Source organism: Lepidochelys kempii, chromosome 1 (genome assembly GCF_965140265.1).
Source record: "Lepidochelys kempii isolate rLepKem1 chromosome 1, rLepKem1.hap2, whole genome shotgun sequence".
NCBI lineage: Eukaryota > Metazoa > Chordata > Testudines > Cheloniidae > Lepidochelys > Lepidochelys kempii.
In genome coordinates, this window is record NC_133256.1 from 61,341,665 (window position 1) to 61,349,934 (window position 8,270).

Consider the following 8,270-nt stretch of genomic DNA (forward strand, 5'->3'; position numbering starts at 1 on the left):
AAACTGACTTCTAGACTAATAACATGTATGACTATGAAATTAAATATGGCCCTGGAGATTACTTGTGTGGTCGCCTGGAGAAGCAGTGTGAGTTTCAATACACACTATATAGTTGATACAGCTGTCTGATCACAAAAGTTTACAGCAAATATTCCGTAGCCAACCGAAAAAGGATTACGAGGACTCTCATCGTTCATATATAACTTCTCAGATTATAAATCAAAATACAATTAATACCTAAAAACAATGATGATACAAGAGGAAAACAGTATCTAGCCAAGACACAGAGCACTTTTAACATACATTAAAAACACAGTTGCACAACCAGAGTAAAACCACATCTGTTTTTCCTCACCCCCCAAACCAAGAACTAACCAACCACGACTGAAAAGCAAAGCCCAAAAAGTAGCCTATCCAACCCAATATATTAGACTTCAGCACATCTGTTTCCAAAATACTGAGAATATTAGTGGGCATTTACAAATTAATATCCCTTAAAGGTCAACAGGTTGAGGTTATTTGGGATGGGCAAGAAAAGGGTGAATTCCAAAGTTCCTTGCAAGAAATGCACTGTTGGCAATCCTGCCTCTTTTTAACCAAGGTGAATCTAGGTCAAATGCTTCCACTGGTCGCAACAGAGTATTGTATGGGAGAGAGTCAGATTCCCCAGCAGGTAAATCCCAAACCACTAGAAATGTTATTGGAAACCCTACAAGCAATCAGTCCAGATCCTGACGCACTGGTGTCACAAGCTCTTAGTGAGATACATTGCTTAACTGTTTCCAAAAGGATTTAAGAGATATCCTTAGGTCAAGAGCATTTTCTAATCTCAAGGTGACAAATGCCTAGTAGCAAGGTCCATATATGAACAATGCTCACAAACTCCTCGCCACACATAGATGAAAATTTCTCAGTTGCTGCTGCTGATTGAACAGCTGCAGTGGATGCAACAATGCTCTGAGATTGCAAATTCAAGGAGGAATACCAGTTGCTTCCTCACATCTGTAATGTGACATAAGAATACATTTAATTTGAACCTTTCACCTGAGAGTCTCAAAGCACATTACAAAAGCTTATTGATTGAGCCTTAACATTCCTCTGAGGTTGGTAAGTAGAATTATACCCATTGTACAGATAAGTAATATGAGGCCCAAAGAGATAAAGAGGACTTGTCAATATCACACAGAGTCAAGGGCACAGCTGGGAACAGTGTGCTACCTCCCAGTCATGTGCTCAAACCATAAGATCACAGTGCCTCACGTAACCTTTCAAATATATACAAAAATTGCAACCAAGTTTTTAAAATGACATTTTCACTATAAAGAAAAACCTTTTTTCTGTTCTCATATTTATGATTTTCACAGCTGTCATTCCACTGCAAAAGTGATTACATTCAGTAAAAGGAAAAGTCAGAATTTTGTGCTGAGCTGGAAATTAAACTTTCTTTTTTCATTTACAGAAAGTTGGGTTTGCTTATGAGCATGGTGATACTGCTTTTGTCAAATCCACAGAATCTCGTGAAAATATCATTTTCCACAGGTAATTGATAATTTTGCACAGCCCAAGAAGCGATGGTTTAGAAAAAAAAATATATATATATATATATATATATATATATATATCAAAATTCTGTCATGAACAAACCTCAGGCAACTCCAGTAAGGTCAATTGAGTTACTCCGGATTTACAACAGTGTCATTCAGAACAAAATGTAGCACTCATTATATTGATTTCTAAGGAATTTTAAAACTCTAAATACCAAAATCAATAGCAGGATATAATCCTAAATAAAAATTCCTTTACACTATTTATTTATGCCTCAGTATTAGACACAGTGGAACTCAGACTTTAATTGCTTGACAAAAAAGAAAGCTGAAACTGTGGAAGAAGAAAAGGCAAACTCAAAAAATCTCTGATTTAAGATTTTAAATTAATTGCTTTCAAATGTCACCAACTTTAAAAACAACTATATTAGTGGTTCCTTCCATTTATGTTTAAATCAAATTTCATGTAGGGCTGCATATTTCTATATTACTAATATTTTTCTACAGGACTGACCACTAAACCAAAGGCTGCTTTCCAGCAGTGCCCTCACACTGCCACAATTGTGCAATAACGCAAACACACATAAACAATATATCTTACAATGCATGACATATTTAAAACCCACAATCAACAGAGGGCAAAATGGGGACTCAGGAACCCTGGCACAGGCACTAATGAGTTTATCTATGTGGACCCTTTGTCCGTGAGTACAAACTGGTTGGTACATTTTGGAAAACCAAATTGGGCCAATGCTTCATTCCTGATTGGATTCATCAAGGTGCCAGACTTAATCATGCTGGTTTCATTTCCTGTATGAGAGAAGATAAAGAAATACATCCATTGGTGTAACGATAAAAACATCTGTCAGAGTCATCGAATTGTTGGGTGGTTGGGTTCACATGAGAAAAGTTCCATAGGCATCTGATACCTAGCCCTTTCTAGTCATGAGGGTTGCCCTGGGAGATCACAGAGCCACATTCAGTATTTTTAGTTGGGGATTGGTCCTGCTTAGAGCAGGGGGTTGGACTAGATGACCTCCTGAGGTCCCTTGCAACCCTTATATTCTATCATTCTATGATTTTAAATCTACTTGACCAAGTGAAGTGCTTTGTAAATTTAGCAAAATAGATTTTAAAATGTTGAACTATTTAAGAAGCCAGTTCGGCTGTACATAGCCCAAAATGCTGAGATCAGACTGCTAAATGGAGGGGTTTTAATCTGGGAAGATCTGCAACAGCATCCAGTTTGGAGGATCTGCACTCAGGTATTGCAGTGATGGGTGGCAGTATGAAACCCTAAGATAAAAGATAGCAGCAATTACATCTGAATAACAAGACCTCTGTCCTCAAAGGTATTTAGGCACATTTGATTTCAGTGGCAGTTAGGTACGTAAATACCTTTGAGGACCCAGGTCTTGTTATTCAGATCTAATAGTTGCAAATAGTACCAAAATCAAGAGACAAAGGAGGCAATTGCTATGTTAAGCAACCCTGTGAGTTTGTATATTTAATGCCATGGTTCCTTATCCCCTGACATTAGCTGAGCATTTGATGTGGTGATATTTTGAAACAGTATGTTGCCGGTTTTGTTTGTCTGATTCATGTCATCAACCTTTGGAAATGCTGAACATAATTGAAATGACCTGCCATTCCACACAGCTATAGATGAAATAATGTTTATAAACAATTTTTTCAACATTTTGGTCTTCCTCATCTTAAAAAAAAATGACAGGTTAAACAGTAAAACCAACAATTCAGCAATGAGACATCAACTACCGTGACACTGTATTAAAAACTTGCAACTGAACTTAGCTCATCCCATTGGTGACTAATCAGTTGCAATAAGTACACTCCCTGTGGTATAACCAGGCTTTCATACCAGTCTGCTGCATATGAGTCATCCTCAACATTAGTCACATCAATGGATGGGTCAAGACTGCCTTCACTGTTGTTTACTTTCCATCACTGGTCAGTAGGGATGGAGGAGACACTCATAATAGGGATTGCTTTTAAAATCCTCACTCAAGGTGTAATCCACAAAGATACTTAGGCACCTAAGGCCCCTTGTTAAGCACCAGTGCAATCCACAAAACTCCCGCTCAGCTGCCGCCTAACTCTGTAGGTGCCTAAAGTCACTTGGTGCCTACGTTTTTGCCTCTGAGCATGTGCACTGCTGCCTCACAATAGGCATGAGACCCCCTGCCTGAGCTCAAAGCAATTGACAAACTGGGAAAGGTAGGCATTTGGGCACCTAAATCGGGTACCAGGGGCCCGATCCAGTAGGCATGCTCAGAGGTCACTCACTGGACTGGGCCGCTCAGGCAAGTTCAAACAAAATGGCTGAGAAGAAGAAGGAGGACTTCGTAACCTTTAGCCTCGGGGACTCACCCAGGATGTGGGAGACCCCTAGTTCAAGTCCCCTCTCCTCCTGACAGGGGGAAGGGATTGGAACAGGATCTGCTACCTCTCAGGTGAGTGCCCTAACCATTTAGTACAACACAGGAGTATAAAGAACTCCACTAAAATTCTTCTAAGATTCTTTGAGAGTTGTATATGGAAAGACCAAAATATTATTGTGTGCATGGACATATGCTAATCCAAATCTTGCTCCCGTGTTATGACAAGGACAACTGTTTAGACATGTCTGGCACCTCCTTGGAGAGAGGGTCAACACCACTCTTGTCTCAGAGACCAATGCACAGCTCTCCAGCAGCTCTACTCAAGCCATCTGCCCCCATACAGCAGGATGAAGGGGCGCAAAGTAAAGAAAAAGAAAAGTCAGGATGCCTCTGTGCCCACTAAAGGTAGAGTCCAGGGCCTCCCAAAATCCAAGGAGGAAAAAAGAGAGAAAAGAACCAGCCCTTCTCCTTTGGGAGGCGGTTTGGACAGTCAAGGATCTCAAGCAGTTTCCCCAATCAGTAATCACCGCTCCCAGAGGTTGGGACTCTGAGTTACAGCCCTGGTCCTTCAGATAGCCACTCTGCAGTATGCAGGGACCACCCTTTTAAGGATCCACTCTTCTCCAGGCTCCTCAAGCCTCATAGGTGTGCGGGGGTGGGGCTGATTGTGCCCAGGGGAGCTCTTTAACCCTTTCCTGACTGGGATGCAGATCTGCCCCACAACAACTACAATACTTCTGTAGCTCAGCTGTCCTGAGCAAGTTTTAGCAGCACGGTCATGAATTCCTATTACATACACATTTCTGTTGAGGAAAAAAATTAGGGTGCCACTTTTTCTGGTGGCTTTTGTCATTTTACAGGAAACCCGTTTGGGGTCAGAAACTAAATGGAGAAACAAACCTACATTTGCTCACTTGTTGGCTTAATATTAAAACAACAATATGTTAACAGCAATATTTCTTTTAAAATATACCTCTAGGGGAAACTTTGTCCTTTGCTATTTTTTGTTTGTAAGATGTCGTGTTAGAATCACAGTGCCACATCCTGAAGTATTTACTAAGCAACACTGAGTTTTGTCCGGGTAAGAACTCAATAAGGACTTCAGGATATAATTGCACGTGATCTACGTTGGACACAAAGTCCACATTCCAAGCTGTAAGTTAACTTCTTCAAATTGAATCTGCACCATATTGTATACAGCTGCATGTAAAAGAGATGCTTATTTATTAACCTGAAGTATTAGCATATGCTGCAAATGTAGGTCAGCAAAACTTTGTGGCAGTAACAGAGGCATTTCTTGTTTGAAGCTGCCATTTGAATTTCAATAGAAATGAAAAAACTAGTAATTTATTAATAGAAATAAGATTCTTATGAATGTTACAAAATAATCATTACTCATAGTTCATGATATCCAGATCCTTGTGAACTTGATGTGAACTTGGACAGATTATCCAAAGAATGTTTCCGGACAATGTCTTGTATATAATCCATAGCTATAGTTCTGGGAAAGTAAAGCAACTTGATGATGCCTGTATTTAGGATGGGGATATGTGCTTTCTCTTACCATTTATCAGTTATATTTATAATGCCTTGGTAATCAGGGCATCACAGGAAAAGGGGATTATTGCATATTTGAGAAATGGCTTTTTTAAATATGCAGCTGAAATGCTCGGCCGAGGAAAAGACCGATATAAATAAAGAACAGAAAACAGAAGACTGAATAAGAGCTTTCGTTCAGGACACGATACCTCTAAGAAAAACCAACAACAGCCACTATCAACATTCTGTCAATATTTTAAAAGGCCTAGTCAAGGTAAAAATTCTAAGGGCCTGATCCTATTCTTAGAGCAGCAAGTGTCAAAATTTACATAGTTAATGCGCTCTTAAGGATCAGAATTTAGACACAAATGGTCTGATTTTCAGGTGCACCACAGACCTTTTGTACTGGCTTCAAATAGGCAGGTGAGTGTGAAAAATGGAAAGATCCATTCTATTCCAAACCCTATTTTTGCAAGGGGACATGAATTTCCTGACACTTTGGACCTGATTCTGCTCTCAAATATCGGTTCCCCTTTATAGCTTCTTCAGATCCAGTCATAGGGGCAATTCTGGAGAAAAGGCTGGCCAGAGTATCACTGTACCAGCTACCACAATGAGCCTTTGGGACCATTGCAGCCAGGTGTAAATTAGAGCAGCCCCACTAGAAAGAGAGGACAGAGGAAACATATCATACATCCACCTTTGCCATTCTTCTCCCACGGCCTATGCTGAGCAAATGCAGTTGGCTAGATCTGAGAACTGGACCCATGATGTCAGGAAATTATCAATTAAAGGAATGATGTGAGACACTCAGTTTTAACATGACCATGAGTTCACAATTCTGTGCTTAGCTAGATAGATCACTCTCTTTAGGCACCTAAATATAAGTAATTCTGTGTGGATAATTACTGGCTTGTTATCCAGAGGTATATATTCAACAGTAATGCACCACAGATTCATGGCACAAACCTTTAGTTTTCTGTCGAAGCCGAAATCTGAACGAGATAAGCATTCTAATGCCCTGTGCTCAAGTTGAGAATTTGAAAATGAGAACACACCCCTGAAGAGATTTCAAGTCACCAGCCCTAGAAACCAAGTACATTGGCTCCTATTAATGTAAGTTTTTCATATTTTTTTAAATCTGTTGTGAACATTAAAATCATGTTCCATTTGTCTGTATTCTACAGCTTTGATTTTACCTTTAAAACAAACACAGAAAAGAAATAAAAACGCTACGAGAGGAAATTTAGGTCTCTGTTACTGATCTTTTTGTGACTAGAAATGTAGTCCCTAGGGATACGTGTAACATCTGAAAGTGGACAGGAAAAACTGAATATGATTTGAGCCAATTTACTGGTAGAGCCGCAGGCAGGGCCGTCCCTAGCCATTTGGGTGCCCCACGCAGCACCCCAGGCCTCCCCCTCCACCAGGGTCTGGGAGGCAGGAGCTGGGGGGGCACTTTTGGGGGCCCCACAGGCCCAGAGTGGCCCGGGGGATTAGCGGGATTAGCCCACTCCACTTCTCTCGCCCCGGCCCCAGGCGTGTCGCTTGGGGGAACGCCTCCCACTCACCAGCAGCGGCGGGAAACGGAGCAGCCCGGCCCCAGCCCGCTCGACTCCGCCAGCTCCCCGCCGCGGCGCTCCGCTTCCCGCCGCCGATGAGAGCCAGGGGGGCGGGTCCTTTCCCCCAACCCGAGCCACATGGCTGGGGCTGGGGCCGGGGCAAGGGACGCGGAGCGGGCTGGGGCCGCGTCGCTCTACTTCCCTTCGCCGGTGAGAGCGGGGGGGAGGTCGATCCTTTCCCCGCACTCACCAGCGGCGGGAAGCGGAGCTCCGCGGCTCGGAGCTGGCGGAGTAGGGCGGGCTGGGGCCGGGTCGCTCCGCTTCCTGCCGCGGAGGGCGGGCTCGCTGGGGGAAGAGGTGGGACGGGGGCGGGCCGGGGGCGGAGTAGGGTGGAGGGTAAGAGGTGGGGCGGAGGGAGTTGTCCAGGGCCCCACGCCCCCAGGGATGGCCCTTCCCCTTGCAGTGGGTGCAGACCGTGAGGCGGGGGGGCCGGCCGAGGGATAGGGCTGGTCACTGGGGCTGGGGCTGCGGCGTATGCAGCACGCAGCTGCCATGGGGCACCATGAAATGTGGGGCAATTGGGTGCCCCACATTTCATGGTACGGGTACCCTATGCAGCTGCGTATACTGCAGATGCCTCGGGACGGCCCCGGCCGCAGGCATTACCCAGACTGCATCCTGCTCAAAACGAAGCCGGCAAAAACCTATCTTGGAGAGTTTTCATTGATTAGCCCCCATGCTGTTTCCAATGACTTAGGCCCTGATTCTGTTCTCACTGAAGTCCTTGGGAGTCTTTCCATTGACATCAGCAAGAGTTGGATCTGGTCCTTAAGCAGAAGATTAGGTTTCTGTTGCTTTCCTTCTGTAAATTATGCATGCTACAGTTTGCTGTTCGGTTCCAAGTGAATTTTTAAAATCATGCCAAATCTCTAACTTTCCACAGTGAAGCAAGACAGTTGTAGGTGTTTCTGGGCTGTAATTGTTCCTTCCTTCCTTCCTTCCTTCCTTCCAACTCTTACAGTTATTTTTCAAGCACTCATGGAATGTCTGAAGTGACCACAGATTATCAGGTTGAACCCTGTCTATTTTCCCTTATCCTCTCACCATGTGGAAAGTCATACGTGATGAGGTTCAGGCATGCAGCAAAGCAGAAAGCATACCAGGAGTTGCCACACTGCTATTAAACATTGACTCCATCACCAGCGGCAGGGGGCCCATATGCAAAG

General features: G+C 43.3%; 1 long non-coding RNA gene across 1 annotated transcript in view; it reads right to left on the minus strand.

Annotated features, from left to right (window-relative positions):
* Positions 1–7,156, minus strand: part of LOC140903332 (uncharacterized) — a 31,294-nt gene extending 24,138 nt beyond the window's left edge. Inside the window, exon 1 of the long non-coding RNA XR_012156228.1 lies at positions 7,054–7,156. This is a non-coding gene — a long non-coding RNA (uncharacterized lncRNA). The remainder of the gene's footprint in view (positions 1–7,053) is intronic.
* Between the last annotated feature and the right edge of the window lie 1,114 nt (positions 7,157–8,270).